Source organism: Chiloscyllium plagiosum, unplaced genomic scaffold, assembly GCF_037043375.1.
Source record: "Chiloscyllium plagiosum isolate Xiang-an unplaced genomic scaffold, Cpla_swu_hap1 HiC_scaffold_9, whole genome shotgun sequence".
Classification (NCBI taxonomy): domain Eukaryota; kingdom Metazoa; phylum Chordata; class Chondrichthyes; order Orectolobiformes; family Hemiscylliidae; genus Chiloscyllium; species Chiloscyllium plagiosum.
The window spans coordinates 14,372,658-14,396,662 of NW_028270147.1; the positions used below are offsets into that span (position 1 = coordinate 14,372,658).

Below are 24,005 nucleotides of genomic sequence, written 5' to 3' on the forward strand. Positions count from 1 at the left end.
ACCCGGAGCATTGGGACCGGAGTAGGAGAGGACTCAATCCGGAATGGGAGCGGATCAGGAACAGTGGGAGGGAATCCAGTCCAGGATTAGGAACACTGGGGGCAGATCTCAAATCCCCCAGAGCAGGAGCGGTGGAGCGAGTCCGGTTCCAAATCCGAACCAAGAACGGGTGGAGTGGGAGCAGACCATTGCAGTGGAGAGAATCCGAACAGGAGGAGGAACGGACTCTGATCCGGACTAGGAGCTTTCCAGGAGCACTGGGGTGGGAATCCAGACTAGGAATGGGAGCAGTGGGGTCAGATCCTGAACTGCTGTGCTCTTCCAGCACCACTATAATCCAGAATCCACATCCAAAACATCTACTGCTAGAAAAACGCAGCATGTCTCTGGAGAGAAATCACAGTTAATGTTTCAGATCCAGTGACCCCTCCTCAGAACTGATGGTAGCTAGAATAAAGTTTTTTTTTATGCAGAAGATAGGGCGGAGGGAAGGGGTAATTCTTCGGTGGAGATAGACCCCAGAGAGAGAGAGAGAAGAGCAGTTGGACAAAATGATGGATCGTCTTATTTCAAGGACCACGTATTCCCCTCGAATGTGATCAACAATGCCCCCCAGCGCTTCTCCGTCTTTGAGCCCACCCCTCCAACTGCAACACAGACAGAACCCCTCTGGTTCTCACCTTCCACCCCAATAATCTCCGGATGCAGCGCTGCTGCACTTCTGCTGCCTACAATCAGATCCCTCCACCAGAGACATACTGCCTCCTGATTCCTATCTGCGTTCCGTAGAGACCATTACCTCTGTGACTCCCTTCTTAGGTCCACACCCCCCACAACCCATCCTCCACAACCGGCACCTTCCCTTGCCACTGCACGAGGTATAAAACCTGCTCCTACACCTCCCTCCTCACCTCTGTCCAAGGCCCCAAAGAATCTTTCCACATCTGGCAAAGACTTTCCTGCCCATCCATCTACCTCATCTACTGTGTCTTTCGCTCTTGATGTGGTCTCCCCTACATCAGGGAAATAGGATGCCAACTCATGGACCATTTCAGGGAACATCTCTGGGACACACGTTCCAAGCAATCCCACTGCCCTGTGGCCAAACACTTCAATGCTCCCTCCCATTCCACCAAGGACATGCAAGTCCTGGGCCTCCTCCACCGTCAAATCCAAGCCACCTAATGACTGGAGAAAGAACGCCCCATCTTTTGCCTTGGGAATCTTCAACCACATGACATCAGCATCAACTTCACTAGTTTCCAAATCTCCCCTCTCCCACCTCATTCCAGATTCAACCCTCTAACTCAACACTACGCTCTTGATCTGTTCCACTGTCCAGCTTCCTTCCCACCTATCTACTCTACCCTCCCCACTGACCTATAACAATCAGCTTGCTCCTGCATCCACCTATTGCCTTCCCAGCAACCTTGCCAATGCCAGCCCTACCCCCAACCTTCTATTTATCTCTACCCCATGCCATATTCCTGTTGAAGGGCTTATGTCTGAAACGTCGATTTTCCTACTGTTCCGATGCTGCCTGACCTGCTGTGTTATTCCAGCATCTGCAGTCCTCATTATCTCCTTGTGGATCACTGTCAGCCTAGGAGAATGAACGGCTTCTAATGGGGATTGTTAGTGGCTAACAATGTTATAGCAGACCATATGATAACAAGGCCTAGTGTGTGGGGCTTGGGGTAAGGACATGGGAGAAGGTGCCTCGGCCCCAAAGTTAGTGATGTTGATATTGAGTCCAGAAGGTTGTAGTATTCCAAAGCAGAAAATGAGGTGCTGTTCTCCCAGCTTGTGCTGAACTTCACTGGAGCACTGCAGCAAGCCCGAGACAGAGATATTGGCCAGGGGACACAGTGGTGTGTTGAAGTGTCAGGCAACTGAAAGCTCAGGGTCTTTTTTGCAGACAGAATGTAGACTTTCTGTGAAATGGTCATCCAGTCTACACTTCGTTTCCCCAGTGTAGAGGAGACCACATTGTCAGCAGCGAATGCAGTTGACTACATTGAGTGAAGTGCAGGTAAATCACGGCTTCACCTGGAAGGTGTGTTTGGATACTGAGTGTTGGGAATGAAGGATGAGTGGACCAGAGTGTCTGGAGGGAATGGTTCTTGTGGAAAGCTGACAGTGGAGAGGAAGGGAATATGTCTCTGGTGGTGGCATCTCATGGAGGTAGTGGAAAAGGCAGCTGACCCTCTGGATGTGAATGTTGATGGGATGGTAGGCGAGGACTAGGGACCTGACGAGGTCAGATCCAAATCAGGAGCAGTGGAGCAAATACAGTTCCCAGTCCAGATCCGGAGCAGGTGGAGTAGGAGCACATTCAGGTCTGGATCAGCAGTAGGTGGAATGGGAGCAGATCCAGGTCTGGTCAGGAGCAGGTGGAATGGGAGCAAATCCAGGTCCGGATCAAGAGCAGATGGAATGGGAGCAAATCCAATTCTGATCAGAAGACTGTGGAACGGGAGCAGATCCAAGACTGGATCAGGAGCAGATGGAATGGGAGCAAATTCAAGTCTGGACCAGGAGCAGCCGGATCTGGCCAAAACCCGGAAGGGATCAGGATCTGGAGACTGGATCCAGTCAGTCAGACTGGATCCGGATCCGTCCCAGAATCGGAGCGCTGGGGCTCACACATTTCCCAAACCTGGACCAGCTGCGGGTGTGGTCTATGTATTAAGGACTCTCCGAGTGTATCCGCGGTTTCCGGGGATACATTGTATCTGGGAGAGTGCAAGTGGAAACAATGATAGTAACAGTGTTTCCCTTTCCCCAGGAGCTGCCGCTCAGGTTCTCGGTGTGGCTGTTGGAGGGGAGGGGGAGCTGGTAGCGATGCAAGCCCTTTACTCTGTCTCTGTACACCAAGAAATGGAATGTTTACGGATGTATGGCTTGACCAATTGTACAGATCATCAAAATATTTTATGAATAAAGTATATTTTTTGAAATTTAAAAAAGGCCTGAATGCGGAGCTGCTCTGTGCGGTTGGCTGGGATATCCTGGTGGACCGGGTTCCCCTGCCGTGCGGCCACAGCTTCTGCAGCGGCTGCATGGCGCAACTCAAGTGCGGGGCACGGGACTCGGATGGAGAGAGTGCCAGCACCTCCTGAGGGGGGTGCCCAGCTACACGTGCCCCCTGTGCCTGGCGAGCTGGGATGTGAGCCTGGAGCTGATGAGGAATGTTTCTGTACAACTTTGACTGTATCGTGTTGAGCTTTCAATATGGTCTCTCACAGGCCGCACTGTTGGTCCCCATTCCTAATTGCCCTCTGAACCTTGTAGGTTATTGGGTTATTTCAGAGGTTAGTAAAGAGTTACCTGTGTTGTCCAGGGTCTGGGATCATACCCAGGGTCTGGGATCATACGCAGACCGGGAAAAGGTGATAAAAATTGCTGGAAAAGCTTAGCAGGTCAAACAGTATCTGTGGAGAAAAAACAGTTAATTTTTTAACTTCAAAAATATACTTTATTCATAAAATTCATCATGTGAACAAATGATTTGGAGGTGCCAGTGTTTGGACTGGAGTGGACAAGGTCAGAAAACATGATTGAGCCTACTTGTGGAGCGATTCAGAGAGCACCTCTGGGCCACCCAGACGAACCAACCCAACCAACCTGTAGCACAGCATTTCAACTCCCCCTCCCACTCCACCGAGGATATGCAGGTCATTGGACTCATCCACCGCCAAACCACAACAACCCGACGGTCGGAGGAGGAGCGTCTTATCTTCCGACTGGGAACCCTCCAACCGCAGGGGATGAACTTGGACTTCACCAGTTTCTTCATCCCCCCTCCCCCCACCTTGTCTCAGCCGGATCCCTCCAGCCCGGCACCGCCTTCCTGACCTGCAGTCTTCTTCTTGACCTCTCCGCCTCCATCCTACTCCGACCTATCACCCTCACCTTGACCTCTTTCCACCTATCACATTTCCAATGCCCCTCCTCCAAGTCACTCCTCCCTACCTTTTATCTTCTCCTGCTGAACACTGTCTGCTCATTCCTGAAGAAGGGCCTGTGCCCGAAACGTCGAATCTCCTGTTCCCTGGATGCTGCCTGACCTGCTGTGCTGTTCCAGCAATAAAGTTTCAACTTTGATCTCCAGCATCTGCAGACCTCACTTTCTCTTCCAGAAAACATGATGCCAGGTTACAGTCCAACAGGTTTTTTTTTTCAAAATCATGAGCTTTCACAGTGCTGCTCCTTCATCAGGTAAAGCCTGTGATTTCAAATAAATCTGTTGTACTATAACCTTGGACCGTGTGATTTATAACCATGTGGACAAAGGAGCAGAGTTTTCTGTTACTCCGATGCTGCCAGACATGCACATTTCCAGCATCTTTATTTCAGATTTCCTGCACTTTGCTTTTATGTTTTCAGTTAGTTTAATAATGAAGAGTAACTTGGGCTCTTCAGACTGTAGGCGAAAGTAAGGACTGCAGATGCTGGAGAGTCTAGATTAGAGTGGTGCTGGAAAAGTACAGCAGGTCAGGCAGCATCTGAGAAGCAGGAAAATCGAGGTTTCAGGCAAAAGCCCTTCATCAGGAATGTGCTGATGCTGACTGACCTGCTGTGCTTTTCCAGCACTACTCTAATCTAGACTCTTCAGATTGCACTCAAAGCACAGAAAGTTTAATTGGTCTTCAAAATTGTAGGGTTTCTCGATGGAGTAAATAAAGAGGAACTTTCTCTTGGCCAGAGAACCAGACACCGTGTAAATCTAAAGAATTTGTGAAAGAACCAGAAGATGAGAATGTTTCTTGCACTGTGAAGTATCTGAAAGAATTGTGGAAGCAGATTCAACAGTTACTTTCAAAATGGAACTGGAGTATTGTAGAGAAAAACAAATTATAGGGGTTTTAAACTAAGTGGATAGTTTGTCTGTAGTGCCAATGTTGGCATGATGAACTAAGTTGTCCCAACTGCAAGAAAAAGAGTTTCAGCAGAATATGTTTCCACAGCAATATTTGGGCAGTTCTGTGGTTAGTACTGTTGCCTCATGGTGCCAGGGACCTAGGTTCGATTCTAGTTTTGGGTGACTGTGTGTGTGTGAAGTTGGTATAATCTCCCCGTGTCTGCATGGGTTTCTGCCGGTTTCCTCCCCAGACCAAAGATGTGCAGGCGAGGTGGATTTTCCATAGTAATTGAGGGGTTGTGCGGATAGAGTGGGCGAGTGTGTCTAGGTGGGATGCTCTTCTGAGGATCAGCACAGACCAATTGACCAAGTGGCTTCTTTCTGTACTGAAGGGATTCGATATTCGTGGTCGAGAGTGTGGTGCTGGAAAAGCACACTCTCGATGCTGATCTCCAGCATCTGCAGTCCTCATTTTCTCCTATTCAGTATTCATGTCCTGAATGACTAAATACACTTCCTGTTTATTTTACGATGCAAATTTTAACTTTTGTTAGGTAAGTTAATATTATATAAGTTTTGGAATGTTTAGTTTCGCTTTCATTTGGTGACTGTTTTTAATGCTATCAATGTCCACTATTCTCCAGAGTGACTGCAAATACAACTCTCCAAAGTTGACCAAGATCTGGCTGCTGTGGAAAATGGTCTTTGTCAGTTGGAGGAAGCTGCCTTTTCTCAGAAGGTACAGAGCTGGAAACAGAAAGAGAAAGTTAATAATTTTGCAACTTCTGGTGGAGGGCAATTAGAAATTGTTGCTTTTTAGCTCCTTGCTTTTACAGTCACATTTCACTTTGTAAAATTATTGTACACAGTGATTTTCATCATTTCCCCTTGAACCGCTCAGTCCTTCAGGCTCAACAAGTGCACAACTCCCACCTGACATTATAACCAGTTGTACAAAGAAACTTGTTGGAGGTTCCCCATCTGACATTTTATGACTTTAAGTCTGTCGGTGAACTGCATTTGTGGTCCCTGCCACAGCCTTGGTGCATCCAAAGTGACTAAGCAATTTGACCAGTGTGCCAGCTTTCAGTGGTACTCCAATGCACATGTTCACAGAGACGTTCACTGTCTTGTAGTGTCCATGAATATCAGGCAGTGCAATAACTGTGGGTCATTCAATGGTATTAACATACAGCTTCTTCACCATCCAGCCGTGAATTACACAAAACACTCTGTCCTACTGGTAATTTGCCTGATTTAAATTTCAACTTAGTGATGGAGACCAGTAGTTAATGGTGTGAAATATTTATTCAATACATTAGTGATGAAATATTTAAATGGCAAAAGATATCTTCATTAGGACTTTTTTTCTCTTAATTTAACTGGAGTTGAAATTTTCACTGTCAATCAACAATCTGGATTTATGATGTGACTTTATCTAAAATACCAGTCTAGATATTGGTGCAATAGAGATCTCTGCTGATTTAATCTAAACATGAAAATTGCAGTCTTTCTATTTGTGGGAAGTAATGGAGCAGTGGCATTCCCATGATCCAATTAAAGTTCTGGGCATTCAGGTATAGGAAAAGTGTTGTGAAACTTGAAAGGATTCAGAAAAAATTTACAAGGATGTTGCCAGGATTGGAGGGTTTGAGCTATAGGGAGAGGCTGAATAGGCTGGGGCTGCTTTCCCTTGAGCATAGGAGGCTGAGGAGTGACCTTACAGAGGTTTATAAAATTATGAGGGGCACGGGTCGAGGGGTCCAAAAAGTGGAGGGCATAGGTTTAAGATGAGAGGGGAAAGATTTAAAAAGGCTCTGAGGGGCAACTTTTTCACACAGAAGCTGGCTGTGTATGGAATGAGTCGCCTGAGGAAGTGGTGGAGGCTAATACAATTACAACATAGCAGGAATACAGAATTGAACACCGTATTCCAAAAGTGGTCTTACCAATGTCCTGTACACCTTCAACATGATCTCCAAACTCCTGTACTCAATGTATTGACCAGCAAAGGCAAGCATACCAAATGCCTTGTTCACTGCCCTGCCTACCTGTGACTCTACTTTCAAGGAGCTATGAACCTGCACTCCAAGGTCTCTTTGTTCAGCAACATTCCCCAGGACCTTACCATTAAGTGTCTAAGTCTTGCTCTGATATCCCTTTCCAAAATGCAGCACCTCATGTTTAGCTAAATTAAACTCCATCTGCCACTCTTCGGCCCGTCTGATCAAGATCCTGCTGTATTCTGAAGTAGCCTTCTTTTCCGTCCATTGCACCTCCAATTTTGGTGTCATCTGCAAATTTACGAACCATATCTCCTATGTTCACATCCAAATCATTTATATAAATGACAAAAAGCAGAGGACTCAGCACCAATTCATGCAGGCAAAAGTGAGGACTGCAGATGCTGGAAACCAGAGTTTAGATCAGAGTGGTGCTGGAAAAGCACAGCAGGTCAGGCAAGCATCCGAGGAGCAGGAAAATCGACGTTTCGGGCAAAAGCCCTTCATCAGGAATAGAGGCAGGGAGCCTCCAGGGTGGAGAAATAAATTTATCCATGCAGTACCTGTTAATTACAAACCTCCAGTCCGAATAGTAACAGTCCACCACCACCCTTGTGTCTACCAATCTTCTGGCAATTTTGTATCCAAATGATTAGTTCTCCCTATATTCCGTGTGATCTAACCTTGCTAACCAGTCTACCATGTGGTACCTTGTCAAATGCTTTACTGACATCAATATAGACAATGTCCAGTGCTCTGCCTTCATCAGTCCTCTTCATCGTTTCTTCAAAAAAGTCAATCAAGTAAGTGAGACAAGATTTCCCACATGCAATGCCATGTTGGCTATCCCTAATCAGTCCTTGCCTTTCCAAATGTATGTAAACCCTGCCCCTCAGAATCCTCTCCAATGACTTGCCTACCACCGATATAAGGCTCACCAGTCTATAGGTGCCTGGCTTTTCCTTATCACCTTTCTCATGTAGTGACACTATGTTAGCCACCCTCCAGTCTTCTGGCACCTCACCCATGGCTATCGATGATTTAAGTATCTCAGCAAAGGGCCCAGCAATCACTTCCCTAGCTTCCTGGGTCAATTTGATCGGGTCCCAGGATTTATCCACCTTTATGCATTTTAAGATGTTCGACAACTCCTCCTCTGTAGTTTGGACACTTTTCAAGATGTTGCTGTTTATTTCCCCAAGTGGGCAGCACGGTGGCTCATTGATTAGCACTGCTGCCTCACAGCGCTAGGGGCCTGGGTTCGATTCCAGCCTCGGGCGACTGTCTGTGTAGAGTTTGCACATTTTCCTCGTGTCTGCTTGGGTTTCCTCCAGGTGCTGTGGTTTCCTCCCACAATCCAGAGATGTGCAGGTCAGATGAATTGGCCGTGCTAAATTGCCCATTGTGTTAGGTGCATTAGTCAGGGGTGAAGTATAGGGGAGAGGAGTGGGTCTGGGTGGATTACTCTTCAGAGGGTCGGTGTGGACTTGTTGGGCTGAAGGGCCTGTTTCCATATTGTAGGGAATCTAATTCTAATTCTCTAGCTTCCATATCCTTCTCCACAGTAAACACTGATGCAACATACTCGTTTAGTATCTTCCCCCATCTCTTGCGGTTGCACACATAGGCGGCCTTGCTGATCTTTAAGCGGCTCTATTCTCTCCCTAGCTACCCTTTGTCCTTAATATATTTGTCTCCTTAACCCTATTTGCTGAAGCTAAATCATGTCCCCTTGTTGCCCTCCTGATTTCCCTCTTAAATATACTCCTACTACGCCTTATACTCTTCTGGGGATTCACTCAATCAACTACTGTATGCTTGACATATGCCTCTCTGTTCTCTTGACCAGAACCTTAGATTCTCTAGTCATCCAGCATTCCCTACATTTACCATTCTTGCCCTTTACCCCGACAGGGACATACTGTCTCTGAACTCTCCTTATCTCATTTTTGAAAGCTTCCCATTTTCCAGCCATCCCTTTACTTGTGAATATCTGCCCCCAATCAAATTTTGAAAGTTATTGCAGAATACTGTCAAAATTGGCCTTTCTTCAATTTAGATCTCTGACTTTTAGATCAGGTCTTTCCTTTTCCTTAACTATTTTAAAACTGATAGAATTATGATCACTTGTCCCAAAGTGCTTCCCCACTGATACCTCTGACACCTGCCTTATTTCTCAAGAGTAGGTCAGGTTTTGATTCATCTCTAGCAGTTACATCCACATACTGAATAAGAAAATGTTCTTGTACATACTTAACAAATTTCTCTCCATTTGATCCCTTAACACAATGGTGGTCCCACTCTATGATTGGAAAGTTAAAATCCTCTACCATTACCACCCTATTATTCTTACAGATAACTCCTTAGAAATTTGCTTCTCAATATCCTGCTAACTATCAGGCAATTATAGAACAATCCCACTTTCTTATGTCTCAGAACCAGCCAAATAAGTTCTTTGGATGTACTCCCTGAAATTTCCTCCCTAAGTGCAGCCCCAATGAAGAGTTCAAAGCTGTGGGTGGCTCCATGTGGATAGAAATTCTGGGAATTACTGAGTAGATTAAGTGGTGAAGTCAGAACACGGAAAACATTTTTGTGAACTGAAAAAGTTGGATAATCGCTGGTTGTGTTGGGGGTTCAGCAGAAACCTGTGAGCATTGATACTTCATGCTATGAGACAGTGGAGTCCTCAAACTCACAAGCAGAATTTGTGTGATGCAACTGGACATGAGGTGGAGGTAACCCCCAGGGTAAGGATTGACTCTTTGAAGCGAACTGTGGATGAGGAACTGGATGTATAGGACAATAGAAGAGATCTGCCACAGAAAGAGTCATTCAGTGAATCATGTCTGCGCTGGCAGAATAATTCTAATCCTCACTTCCCAACGCCTGATCTGTAGCTTAGCAGGTGTAGATCCAATTCTTGTTTATTGAATTCAGTGTTTCCACCTCAAGCTGTGTGACAAATCCCAGACTCTCTGGGTGAATAAGATTTTCCTCAGGGCCACTCTAATGCTTTTAATTATGCCCTCTGCTAAAGTTGACCTCTGTGCTTGGGGGAAAATGACTTTAACTGTCTGCACCCACCTTATTATTTTTGTACAACTCAGTTAAGTTACCCCTCAGTCAAAATTGAGTTCCGGAGTACTGAGGTCATGTTGCAGTTGTATAAGACTCTGGTGCGGCCGCACCTGGAGTATTGTGTGCAGTTTTGGTCGCCATATTATAGGAAGGATGTGGAAGCACTGGAACGGGTGCAGAGGAGGTTTACCAGGATGTTGCCTGGTATGGTAGGAAGATCGTATGAGGAAAGGCTGAGGCACTTGGGGTTGTTTTCATTGGAGAAAAGAAGGTTTAGGGGTGACTTGATAGAGGTGTACAAGATGATTAGGGGTTTAGATAGGGTCGACAGTGAGAATCTTTTTCCACGTATGGAGTCAGCTATTACAAGGGGGCATAGTTTTAAATTAAGGGGGGTAGGTATAGGACAGATGTTAGGGGTAGGTTCTTTACTCAGCGAGTCGTGAGTTCATGGAATGCCCTGCCAGTAGCAGTGGTGGAATCTCCCTCATTATGGGCATTTAAGCGGGCATTGGATAGGCATATGGAGGATAGTGGGCTAGTGTAGGTTAGGTGGGCTTGGATCGGCGCAACATCGAGGGCCGAAGGGCCTGTACTGCGCTGTATTCTTCTATGTTCTATGTTCTAAAAGAACCTTAATTATCCGGCATTCGACTATCCGAATTTTGAATTATCCAGCAAGATCGCAAGGTCCCAATGCTTGGCTGACCTGTGTTATCTGGCATTCGATTATCCGAATGTTCAATTCTCCGAACAAAATACTCTCCACCCATCTTGTTCGGATAATTGAGATTCCTCTGTAAAATACCAATTGCTGTTGTGCAGCTCTTTCCTTTGTGTAATGGCTCAGCAGCACCACCTGCTGATTGGACTATGGTTAAGCCCTGGACGTTGTTGATGCTGGACTGAGTCTGCAGCAGATTCGAAGCAACAAGAGGGAGGAATGTACCTGATCTCACCCTCGTGAATCTACTTGCCACAGGTGCATCTGTCCATGAGAGCATGGTTACAAGTAACCACCACATAGTCCTTGTGCAGCCAAAGTTCCATCTTCACATTGAGGGTACCCTGCGATCATGTTGTGCGGCATACCAAATGGGATTGATCTTGAACAGATCTAACAATTCAAGACTCTGCATCTATGAGATGATGTGTGCCATTGACGGCAGCAAAATTATATTCAATATTGAACTGCAACCTCTTGGCCCAGCAATATGTCCCACTGTACCAGTGATGTCAAGCCAGGGGGTCAGCTCTGAGTCGTTGTAGAAAGCAGAAGCAGCACCCCCAGGTGTACCTGAGATGAAGCTGTAAAGTAGGACTGCTTGTGTGCCAAACAGCAAGTGACAGATAGAGCCAAGTCATCTTAATGGATCAGATCAAAGCTGTATAGTCCTGCTGTATCCAGTTATGAATGGACAGTGAAACAGCTTACTGGAGCCAGAGGCTGTGCAAGTATCCCTATCACCAACGCAGCACAAATAAGGCTGAAGTGATTGCAACAAGTGGATGGTCCATTTCACCCTCGTCCTAGCATCACAGATACTGGTCTTCAGCTAATTCGATTCACTCCACGTGATATCAAGAAATGGCTGACAGTACTAGAAAATGCAAAGGCGATGCCCTCTGTCGACATTTCAGCAACGATACTGAAGACTTGTGCTCCAGAACTTGTTGTGCCTTTAGCCAAGTTAATCCAGCACAACATTGGCATCTACCTGACAATGTGGAAAATTGCCCTGTGCGCAACGGGCAGAAAAAGCACCCACTTATTGACTACTCTTCATCATCAGTAGTGATGGAAGGGATCATCACCAATGGTATCAGGCTGCACTTGTTTAGCAATAATCTGCACAGTGACTCCCCAGTTTGGATTCTGCCAGAGCCACAGCTCCTTCCCTTTTACATCCTTCGTCTAAACACAGACAAAAGAGCTGAACTCCTCTGGTGAAGTGAGAGTGACTGCCTTTGACAGCAAGGCTGTATTTGACCGATTGTGGCATCAAGGATCTGAGCAAAACTGGAATCAGTGGGAATTAGGGAGAAACCCTGCACTAGTTGGAGCCACTGCCTGCCTCACTGAAAAGAACCCACTTATTCCAACTCTTTGCTTCCTATCTGCTAACCAGTTCTCTATCCACATCCTCTGAATGCCCCCTAAAAAGTGGCTAGAACTGTTGTGTCTTATCTAATTCCAGCATTACATCCCTGCTTTGTTTTCAGTTTCTTGCCCAACGAAGGAAAGCTTCTTATACACCTCCCTCACAACCTTCTCTAGCTGTCCTGCCATTTTTAGGGCACTGTGGACATGCGCTCCAAGGTCTCTCATTCCTCTTCTCCTCTCAATATTTTCCCCTTGGTGTTGTACATCCCCTCACTTTGTTTGCTTTCCCCAAATGAACAACCTCCCACTTTTCCGAATTGTACTCCAGTTGCCACCTTTCCACTCACTGGTTGGATTGATGTCATTGAAAAAGTTGATGTCACCCTGCGGTCAACAGCAACTTTACTCACTCCCATTGGCCTGGCCAATAAGTGTTTCGTTTGCAGATTTCCCAATCGTGCCTCCCACAACACTGCCATTGGCCAGCACTCAAGTTCCAAACCCCAGAGCTTGAACTTGTGCAGCCGGTGGCAATCTCTGCACGTGTGTTTGTCTGGGACGTATGGCGTGTCCATAACTTCACACATAACACAGAATGTCCAGTCCACTGACCTGTCATTCTATAACTTTACAATCAATTCAATGCAATAAGAATGGAACAAATTACCAGTACTCACCAATCAGCCATTTTCCTTTCACAGAAATGAATTAATACAGGAGCCTAAAATAGGGGGTGGCACGGTGGCTCAGTGGTTAGCACTGCTACCTTACAGCACCAGGGTCCTAGGTTCAATTCTAGCTTCGGGCAACTGTCTGTGTGGAGTTTGCACATTCTTCCCGTGTCTGCATGGGTTTCCTCCCATGTTCCAAAAATGTGCAGGTCAGGTGAATTGGCCATGTGAAATTGTCCGTAGGGATAGGTGCATTAGTCAAAGGGAAGTAGGTTTGGGTGGGTTACTCTTCGGAGGGTCGGTGTGGACCTTTTGGGCCAAAGGGCTGTTCCCACACTATATAGGAAATCTAATTAATCTAAAATCAGATGAAGAGGAGAAACTTCTTGAATTTAGGATTTGGAATGCACTCCCTGGGAGAGTATGGAGGTGAATTCCATTGGAGATTTCAAAAGAGAGCCATAATTTGAAAATTATGAATTTAGAGGGTTACGGAAGGGAGAGAAGCAAAGCTGGAGAATGGGACTGAGTCGATAAAATGTGGTTCTGACAAAATCACAGCTGGTCAAGTCACATCCGAAGAGCGGGGGAGTCAATGTTTCAAGCAGGGCCCTTCATTAGGACTGTGGAGAATGGGGACTAGTAGCTGTTTAAGGCACTGGTACAGACACAATGGATCGAATGGCCTGCTTCTCTACTGTAAAATTCTGTGATTCTAAGAAAGAAGCACCTCCTTCCCATTTTCCCTCTCTCAAAACTCCCTCTAACTCACTGAACCCCCACTTTACATTCTGAATAAACAATGCAGCATTCAGTTCAGACAAGACACCTCCAGGTAGGCCTCTATTTATATGCTTCCTGAAAACAACTGACTCAAGTTTCAATTAACTAGTTTAAACTAGCCAGTAATTAACAAACTTTTTTCCCAGCTTGCATTTCCCTGATTTTTAAGGCTTCAATAAAACAGATATTTAAGAGTAACGTTTGGTTAATTATTAAATTCAAGAAAAATATTAGACTTTAGATAAAATATTTGTGAATAAGTATGTGAGTGTAGTTTCAGAGTCTAGGGGAGCATATATGTACACACATAGGAGAGAAAGGTGACCAGACTAGAGCAGGAGTTGTGACACCTCATGACAGAGTGCCTTTGAAAGGGAATTTCAATCCAAAGCAGCAAAAATGAAGAATTGTGATCCTTTCTGGAGTTTAATGAAATTTCTTGATCTATTGTGTCTCTGAGAAATCTAGGATTGGGATCAGCCTCGATCTCCTTTGCTGTTGGATGTGCCCTGTAAGATGTTTGAACATACTCTGTAACCCATTGTTACCACATGTCAATTCTGTGTTTGAACCTAGCTGTACATGCAGTCGGGATTGGGTTACTATGCTCATGTTGGATCGTAAAGCTCATTGACTTTTGGATAAGACTGTGGAATCTTGAGGCTTTATTCTCTTAGTGAAGCCCCTAAATCTCTTAGAGAACTTTGTCAATGTTTATAAGAGACGTTAGTGCTATTTAGTCAGAGTGTAGTAAGAAACCTTACCTGACCGGCTGTGCTTTTCCAGCACCGCACTCTTCGACTCTGATCTCCAGCATCTGCAGTCTTCCCTTTCTCCTGGTTTAGGGTTGTAACAGCATGCAACAATAAATAAGTTTTCCAAACAAAAGGACAGAGATTTAAAGTAATTGGTAAAAGAAGCAAAAGCTATGCATGGAAAATCCTTTTCATGCAGCAAGTGATTGGGCTCTGGAATGTGTTTACCTGTGTGTATGGTAGCGGTTGATTCATCTGAAGCATTCAGAAAGGATTTATACAGGAAACTGAAAAGAAAAATGTCTGGGGTAAAGGGAAGAATGATACTTGGGGAATTGCTCATTTAAAGAATATGTGTAAGCATGATGGGCCAAATGGCCTCCTTTGTAACAATATTGTAATTCTGACTTTTCTGAACCATATCGTGATATCTTCAGGAGCTGTTAAAGTGTTTTAATTCATTATGAAATTGTAGGTTCTGTTTTACGCAGAGATGGATTCTATGCCACCTAGGTCTGGAAATGATCTAGTGAATGCAAACCTAACAATATTTTACATTATGTGCTTTCACGTGTCTCTTTTAATTAGGACAAGTTGGAAAAACAGCAACGGACACATTTGAATTTCTTCAAGAAAGTCCAGCTTTTTCTTGACATTGTGGAGCGAGCATGGAAAAAATGATTTTCTGTTGCAACTGCCCAACTGAATCTGATGGTTGACTGTGAGAAATCGAAACTGAAACAATTGCAGGCAAAGCGACAGCAAGCTAAAGGTATTTTGCAGATTAGGATTTGTGTCAACAGCCCTATGCAATTGCTGCAGGTAGGTTTTTGTTTTAAAATGGATACGCTTATAATCAGTAACTTCATATTTAAGCTGCAGAGCTATGGGAAATCAGTATCTTTAGTGATTTAGTTACTGATCAGTGAAGTATACATTGGACAGTTAACTGCTGCATGCGATATAGCAATATTAAAGTAGATATTTCCTCATCACCTGCTTGAATTCAAATAAATTGCCAATATTTCCTAATGAACCTGTTCAAAGATATTGTTACGTGCCTCTGGAGAGGGTAAGGCTTGTATCTGGGCCTCCTGGCTCAGAAGTAAGGACACTACAACTATGTCACAAAGACCCTTAATTAGTTTGGCTCTGTCATGCAAGGTTATCATTAGCAGATTTAAAAATGGATATTACTTGTCAATATCAGGTTGCTTTGATCAACCTGTTCAGAAATATTATGACATAAATCTGGAGCAAGTGGGACTTGTATCCAGGCCTCCTGGTCCAGAGATAGGGACATTACCACTGTGCCGCAGGAGTTCCTAGTTCACGTACATGAATTGTGTGGTTAAATAAGAATGCCTTGTACTTCCTATATCAACCAGTAGGTGGACAACATGTACCGTCAGGGACTGAATCCCTTTGCATTTTGTAAAATTAAGCCAACTAGCCTGTTCACTTGATTAAAATAACCAATTACCTAAATCCTGTTTTAGTATATTCTGCAATTAACTTGTTGATAACTATCATAATTTTTTAATCTTATTTATAGATTCTGGACAGTGTCAAGAGGTAAGTTTGTCTTTAAGTAGTTGACATGCTTCAGCTAGGTTAAGAGAATTTCTATATGCCTGTTGGATAGTGCTTTATTTGTGGCTTTGATTTTGCTCTGTCAGTGAACTTGTTGATTGAGAATCCCAGTTGTACCATCCTATTGCAGCAATCTGAAAAGATTGTTGTCTCATTAATTTTATACAGCACCTCACCAGTTAAAATAAGAGCACATGCCATTTTACAGATGTTCACAGGCTACAATTATAGAATCCCTACAGTACAAGTAGAGCATATTTGGCCCATCAAGTCTGCACCAACCCTCCGAAGAGCATCTCAGACCCAATCAGACCCTATCCCCGTAACCCTGCATTTCTCAGGCTGGTCCACGTCCCCTGCACACCCCTGGACACTATGGGCAATTTAACATGGCCGATCTACATCTTTGGACTGTGGGAGGAAGCCAGAGCACCCGGAGGAAACCCACACAGACACAGGTAGAACTCCACACAGACAGTCACCCAAGGCTGGAATCAAACCAGATGCCCGACGCTGTGAGACAGCAGTGCCAACCATTGAGCCACCGTGCTGTGCAATTGTACATTAAACATGTGAAACTGATTTGATCATCTGAACCACTCTTTTGATTTTCTTTGCTCCAAAACAAAATTGCATTAAACTAATGACTGAAGCACAAAATATTTCTACCGTTGCCCCAGTTTAAGGCTTGAGATTCATCGCGATCCCTCAGTGAAATATGAAAGTTGGGAGCATGTGCTGCAGTTTCTGGGAGTCGAGGCTAAGACCTATGAGAGCTGGGAATGAAAGAGGGAGGACCTCTGGGAGCCCCTGGGAAAGGGAGAGTTAAAGGCCTGTGAGAACAGACCGAGGAGCGTGAGAGGGCAGAACACCATGGCTGTATCACAGCTTACAAAGCCCTGTTTGGGACCCCACTGCACTTTGGGCAGTCCTGCACTAATGGGAGGGAGTTGGGCACCCAGATAACTAAATAGTTGAATGCATTTTATGTTTTCATCTTACAGGTAAATGATTACTATTAGAGGAGATTCTCTCTCTCTCTCACTCTCTCATACACACACACACACACACAAAACCGATAATTTCGGCAGCTCTGATTCTGGGGAGGTTTTTTAAAAATATCCATTCATGGGATGTGAGTATCGCTGTTTAGACAAGCACTTATTGCCCAGGTTCCTCCCAAAATCCAAAGATGTGCAGGTTAGGTAGATCGACCATGCTAAATTGCCTGTACTGTCCAAGGATGTGCAGGTTAGGTGGATTAGTAGGGTTACAGGGATGGGATATGTGGGTGAGATGCTCTTTGGAAAGTCAGTATGGACTCAATTGGCTGAATGGCCTGCTTCCACACTGCAGGGATTCTCTGCTTTGGTAATTGCCCTCTGGGTCATTCTTAGGCCCAACCAGCTAAGGATAGCCATTTTCTTCCGAGTGAACCACATAGGTTTTCCTGACGATCAACAATACATTTCTGGTTGTGATTAGACTCTGAATTCCAGATATTTATTAAATTCAAATTTCACCATCTGTCATGGTAGGATTTGAACCTTGGTTTAGACTCCAGGCAGTTACCTTGGTATTTGGATTAACAGTCCAGCGATAATACCACAGGGCCATTGCGCCTGCTGTCATATGATGAGTAAATAGACACCCAGGTAATGTTCTTTGCGATAGCAATTGATGTAATTTAAATTATGTTAATAAATCTGGAAATAAAACTAATCTCAGTAATAGTCGGCACATTAATTATCATCGAACATTGTTAAATCCGTCTGGTTCACAGATGTCCTTTTAACAAAGGATCTCTGGCATTCATACCCAGTCTGCTCTACATGTGACTCCAGCCCCACAGCAATGTGGTTGATTCTTAACCATCCTCTGAAATGGTGGGCAGTTAGGGATGGGGATGGCAACAAATGCAGAGCACACCATGAGCACATGATCATGCGATATTTAGAGTTGCCACATGTAGTGACCCATAACAAGTTACTGAACATTGTACCTCAGATCAGGCAGCTTTATTTGTAATATCTTGACTTTGATGCCTGAAGAAATTGAATTTGGAAACTTACACTACTAGCATGCTCTTTCAGAGTAATCTAACGAGGAAGTAAAAGACAATTTCTATCCTATTCCAAAGAAAGATTTGCGTGGAGTGCCACAAGGATCGATGCTGGGTCCTCTACTTTTTGTCATTTACATAAATGATTTTGATGTGAGGGGTGACTTTATAGAGGTTTACAAAATTATGAGGGGCATGGATAGGGTAAATAGACAAAGTCTTTTCCCTGGGGTCAGGGAGTCCAGAACTAGAGGGCATAGGTTTAGGGTGAGAGGGGAAAGATATAAAAGAGACCTAAGGGGCAACTTTTTCACACAGAGGATGGTACGTGTATGGAATGAGCTGCCAGAGGAAGTAGTGGAGGCTGGTACAATTGCAACATTTAAGAGGCATTTGGATGGGTATATGAATAGGAAGGGTTTGGAGGGAGATGGGCCGGGTGCTGGCTGGTGGGACTAGATTGGTTGGGGTATCTGATCGGCATGGACGGGTTGGATCGAAGGGTCTGTTTCCATGCTGTATATCTCTATGACTCTATGACTTTATAACTAATGAAGTACAATTGATGTTTTGTTACTGTTGGATTTATACAAATAAGTACGTGTCAATTTAGCTCAATGGGAGGTGATGGCTTAGTGGTATTATCGCTGGATTATTAATCCAGAAACCCAACAAACAGTCTGGGGACCTGGGTTTGTATCTCACCACAGCAGATGGTGGAAGTTGAGTTTAATAAAATGCCTGGAATTAGGAATCTAGTGATGATCATGAATCCATTATTTCATGTCAGGGGAAAAACCCATCTGGTTCAGTAACGTCCCTAAGGGAAGGAAACTGCCATCTGAGGTAATGAGAGGCATAGATAGAGTAGATAATCAGAGACTTTTGTGTCAAAATTAGAGTGGTGCTAGAAAAGCACAGTAGGTCAAGCAGCATCCGAGGAACAGGAAAATCAACATTTCAGGCAAAGTCCTTCATCAGAAATAAGAAGATTCCTGGTGAAGAGCTTTGGCCCGAAACGTCGATTTTCCTGCTCGTCGGATGCTGCCTGACCTGCTGTGCATTTCCAGCACCACTCTGACCTTGACTCTGATCTCCAGCATCTGCAGTCCTCACTTTCACCTAGCCAGAGACTTTTCCCCCGGGCAGAAATGGCTGTCTTGAGGGATCATAATTTTAAGGTGATTGGAGGAAGGTACAGGGGAGATGTCAGAGGAAGGTTCATTACACAGAATCAAGAGTGTGTTGCTGGAAAAGCTCAGCACTTCTGGCAGCATCTGAGGAGCAGAGAGTGGTGGTTGTATTGAATACACTGCCAGGAGTGGTAGTAGAGGCAGAGACGTTAGAGACGTTTAAGTGACTGATGGACAAGCACATCAACAGCAATAAATTGAGGGATGTGTAGGTTAGGCTGGTCTTAGATTAAGATAAATGCTCGGCACAACATCTTTGGCCGTACTGTGCAGGACTGTTCTATGCTCTATGTTCTTACTTGGTCTGGCCTACATGTGACTGCAGACCCACAGCAATGTGGTTGACTATTAACTGCAGGATGGGCAATAAATGCTGCCAAGCCAGCGATGTTCTCATCCCATCAATGAACAAAAAAAAACCTAAATCTTTTCACCTGTGATATGTTGGATTCAATACAGTAGGCCTCATCGTAGTATAACAGTGTTCTAACAAGGGCTTTATATAACCCCAACAGGAATTAAGCAATAACAGTGTTTCTGATAGATGGAAATATTTGTTGCATGCTGGCAAAGTTGCATTTTGTTCCTGTCTAGACCATGTTTCCTAAGATTCATTAGAAGGGACTGGCCTTTGGTATGTGTGTTTAAACAAAAATTGAAGAAATCCTTTTAAAACTTGGAAACCTGTCATTTCGATTCGCAATCTTCTGTGGTCAATTTAAAAGAAAATACAGTGCTTTTTTTATTGTTAATGCTTTCATAGCACTGAGATTAAAGAACAGGACCTTGATTTCAAGGATCTCCAGGATGTGAGAAACGACTTACAAAATATAGAGACGCACTTTACAAAGAGCATCAATACTCAGAGAATTTTAACATCTTATAGTGAACTATTTTCACGTAAGTCAGTGTTGCATGCATTAGTGCAATATGCAGCTGGGTCAGTGAAACTGAACGTGCCGTTATATCCAAATTGCATAAATATATAATTTTCCAAGACCAGAGCTAGTTGCTGCCCAGTGTGATTAGCAGATTTTTTTCCCTCACCATCCAAACCAGACCTCGAGGATTACCATCTTAAAGAAAAAGAGCGCGGATAGAACTGGCAAGTGTCTGCCAATTACCCTCATGTGTCATGTTCCATCTTGGTCATACAGTAGAATGGATAAAGTCACTTTAGTGTAATTAAAACAAATGAACTTGTACTATATTAGAACTTTGGACACTGCATGGAAACATACTTTTCAGTCTAACTTGTCCATGCCGACCAGATGCTCTAAATTAATCTCGTCCCATTTGCCAGCATATGGTTGCATCCTTCTAAATCCTTCCTATTCATATACCCATCCAGCTGCCTTTTAAGTGTTGTAATTGTACCAGCCTCCACCAACACAACCTCTGGTAGTTTATTCCATACACACAGCACCCTCTGCATGAAAAGGTTGCTCCTTGGATCCCTTGGCTCCTGCATGTATGTTTGTCTAATTTTTAGTCATTTATGTCAGCCTTATTTATGTAGGAAAAAAAATGTTACCTGCATGTGTTAACCTGTACTTTCCAGTTCTCATCTTCCTAACCTCCATAATATCTAGTTTGTCAAATTCCACTTGATTAATTATTACAGGTTTTGTGAACATATCTTGGCTACAGAATTTGATCCAAGCATTGGCATCAGAGCTGAGTGACAGGGCAAAGCGTAGAGAAACCAACTTTGTCATCAGCTGAGTATGACACTATTGAATCCTAGAAATATTGAGTTGTACGTGTCAAAGTGAACACCTTCCAACAGCCAGAACCATAGGATTAGGCAAAAAGCAAGATGCTTGTGGTTGTTACAGACCAGATAGTGATTGTCCCTTGGACTGTGATATTAAGCCAAACACTTCCAGCTACTTAATTTTAATAATTGTCCCCCCATTAGGATCTCCAGTTTGGGGTGGCCACCTGTTAATTCTAGAGTTCAGCTCTACTCACAGCTCCTTGGTAACAGAACAACCCAAGTGATCCTTCTGATAGGGCTGTTTTATTTGGAAAAGAGAACTGAGAGGGGATCTGATACAGGTATTTCAAATTTTGAGGGTTCTGGTCAAAGTAGGGTCACTTCTTGTTTCAGTGTGACTTTAACTGATCTATGTTTTCATTTCCCCCACCTTCTAGATCAACCTGTTCAATTGGATATGAACAATGCTCATCTCCAGCTGAAAATAAGCAGGAAGGGTCCAGCAGTTGAAGTTGTTGAAGCAGAGCAAAGTAAGTGGTGTAACGCAGAACACTTCCGCAGCTCTCTCAATGTACTTGCCACGGCAGGCTACATCACTGGACTTCACTACTGGGGGGTTAATGTGAAACACATTCCTTCCTGGGCTGTGGGGATAGCCTACCAGAGTATTCCGCGCACGCTTCCAGGAAGCAAACTGGGATCTGAGGAAAACTCGTGGGTGTTTTCTTGCTCGGAAAGGGGCCTTTATTGTGCCCAACACGACACCGAGGTGATGTATTTCAGCTACGAAAACCAACTGGAGAACATTGGAGTCTATCTGGACTGTGACAGTGACATTCTTGCTGTTTGTGATGCAGAATCGGTGCGGTGTTTGTACACGTTTTATTGTACACTAAAGGAACCGGTGTTTCCTGCCTTTTGTCCAAAATTTGCTGAGAGTGAAGAGTTTTCACTGGTTCCTATGGTAATACACAGTGGTATTGTTGGCTGAAATAGATCATGTGATGTGGGCTGGTATATTTTAGAATGAGGGTCCGCTGTTAGAGTACGCTGTTACAAACATAGGGACCTGCAGATTGGTGGTGTCACCTCTGGCATCATGGGAGTTCTCAGGCCTACTTCCTGCTTCTGACCATATCTCCCTCCCCACACTTGCTTTGGAAGCCTGAAACCTACAATCACTAACCTTTGTGTGTAATATTTAGAATTTTATTTCCTTTCTTTTGATTTTAAAGCAACCTGTATTGTTATTTTTATTAAACATTACTTTGTCAAAGTTGAACTTCTAATCGATTATGTGATGAATATTAATATTAATAAGTGCAAACTTGTTTATTTCCTCAAGGGCTATTTTGTAGCTGTTGTTTTGTCTGAACTGATGGTTTTCTTTTTGGCTGTTGCCAGGAGCAGGAAAATCGATGTTTCGTGCAAAAGCCCTTCAACTCCATTCCTGACGAAGGGCTTTTACTCAAAACGTCGATTTTCCTGATCCTCGGATGCTGCCTGACCTGCTGTGCTTTTCCAGCATCACTCTAACCTTGACTTTGGTTTCCAGTATCTGCAGTCGTCACTTGTGTCTAGATCAATTTGGGGTTACCATTTTGTGCTGCTATGAAGTTGCCTTTCTTTCTTTAAGTCTATATTTATACACGTGTGTGTACAATATACATAGAAAGAGTTTTAAAATGATTTATGTTTAGATTATTACTAATTCTTTAATAAAAGTGTTGATTGCACACTATATTGACTATTGAGGTACTTCTTCCTGTTACATGCAGAGTACAGCTCTGAATCTAAGTGAGACTCCGCAAGGGATTATCATCGATAGTCACAGGTAAGGTGCCGGAAGACTGGAGGTTGGCAAACGTGGTTCCACTGTTTAAGAAAGGCGGTAGAGACAAGCCAGGGAACTATAAATGGGTGAGCCTGATCTCGGTGGTGGGCAAGTTGTCGGAGGGAATCCTGAGGGACAGGATGTACATGTATTTGGAAAGGCAAGGACTGATTAGGGATAGTCAACATGGCTTTGTGCGTGGGAAATCATGTCTCACAAACTTGATTGAGTTTTTTGAAGAAGTAGCAAAGAGGATTGATGAGGGCAAAGCAGTAGATGTGATCTATATGGACTTCAATAAGGCGATCGACAAGGTTCCTCGTGGGAGACTGATTAGTAAGGTTAGATCTCATGGAATACAGGGAGAACTAGCCATTTGGAGAAAGAACTGGCTCAAAGGTAGAAGACAGAGGGTGGTGGTGGAGGGTTGTTTTTCAGACTGAAGGCCTGTGACCAGTGGAGTGCCACAAGGATTGGTGCTGGGCCCTCTACTTTTTGTCATTTACATAAATGATTTGGATGTGAGCATAAGAGGTACAGTTAGTAAGTTTGCAGATGACATCAAAATTGGAGGTGTAGTGGACAGCGAAGAGAGTTATCTCAGATTACAACAGGATTTTGACCAGATGGGCCAATGGGCTGAGAAGTGGCAGATGGAGTTTAATTCAGATAAATGCGAGGTGCTGCATTTTGGGAAAGCAAATCTTAGCCGGACTTATACAGTTAATGGTAAGGTCTCGGGAGTGTTGCTGAACAAAGAGACCTCGGAGTGCAGGTTCATAGCTCCTTGAAAGTGGAGTCGCAGGTAGATAGGATAGTGAGGAAAGTGTTTGATATGCTTTCCTTTATTGGTCAGAGAATTGAGTACAGGAGTTGGGAGGTCATGTTGCGGCTGTACAGGACATTGATGAGGCCACTGTTGGAATATTGCGTGCAATTCTGGTCTCCTTCCTATCGGAAAGATGTTGTGAAACTTGAAAGAGTTCAGAAAAGATTTACAAGGATGTTGCCAGGGTTGGAGAATTTGATCTATAGTGAGAGGCTGAACAGGCTGGGGCTGTTTTCCCTGGAGCATCGGAAGTTGAGGGGTGACCTTATAAAGGTTCACAAAATTATGAGGGACATGGATAGGATAAATTGGCAAAGTCTTCTCCTTGGGGTCGGGGAGGCCAGAACTGGAGGGCATAGGTTTAGGGTGATAGGGGAAAGTTATAAAAGAGACCTACAGGGCAGCTTTTTCATGCAGAGGGTGGTATGTGTATGGAATGAGCTGCCAGAGGAAGTGGTGGAGGCTGGTACAATTACAACACTTAAGAGGCATTTGGATGGATATATGAATCGG

At 44.2% G+C, this 24,005-nt stretch overlaps 1 pseudogene; it reads left to right on the forward strand.

Moving 5' to 3' along the window:
* Window positions 1-2,361: 2,361 nt before the first annotated feature.
* On the forward strand, window positions 2,362-22,360 carry LOC122554703 (uncharacterized; annotated as a pseudogene).
* The last annotated feature ends 1,645 nt before the right edge of the window (window positions 22,361-24,005 follow it).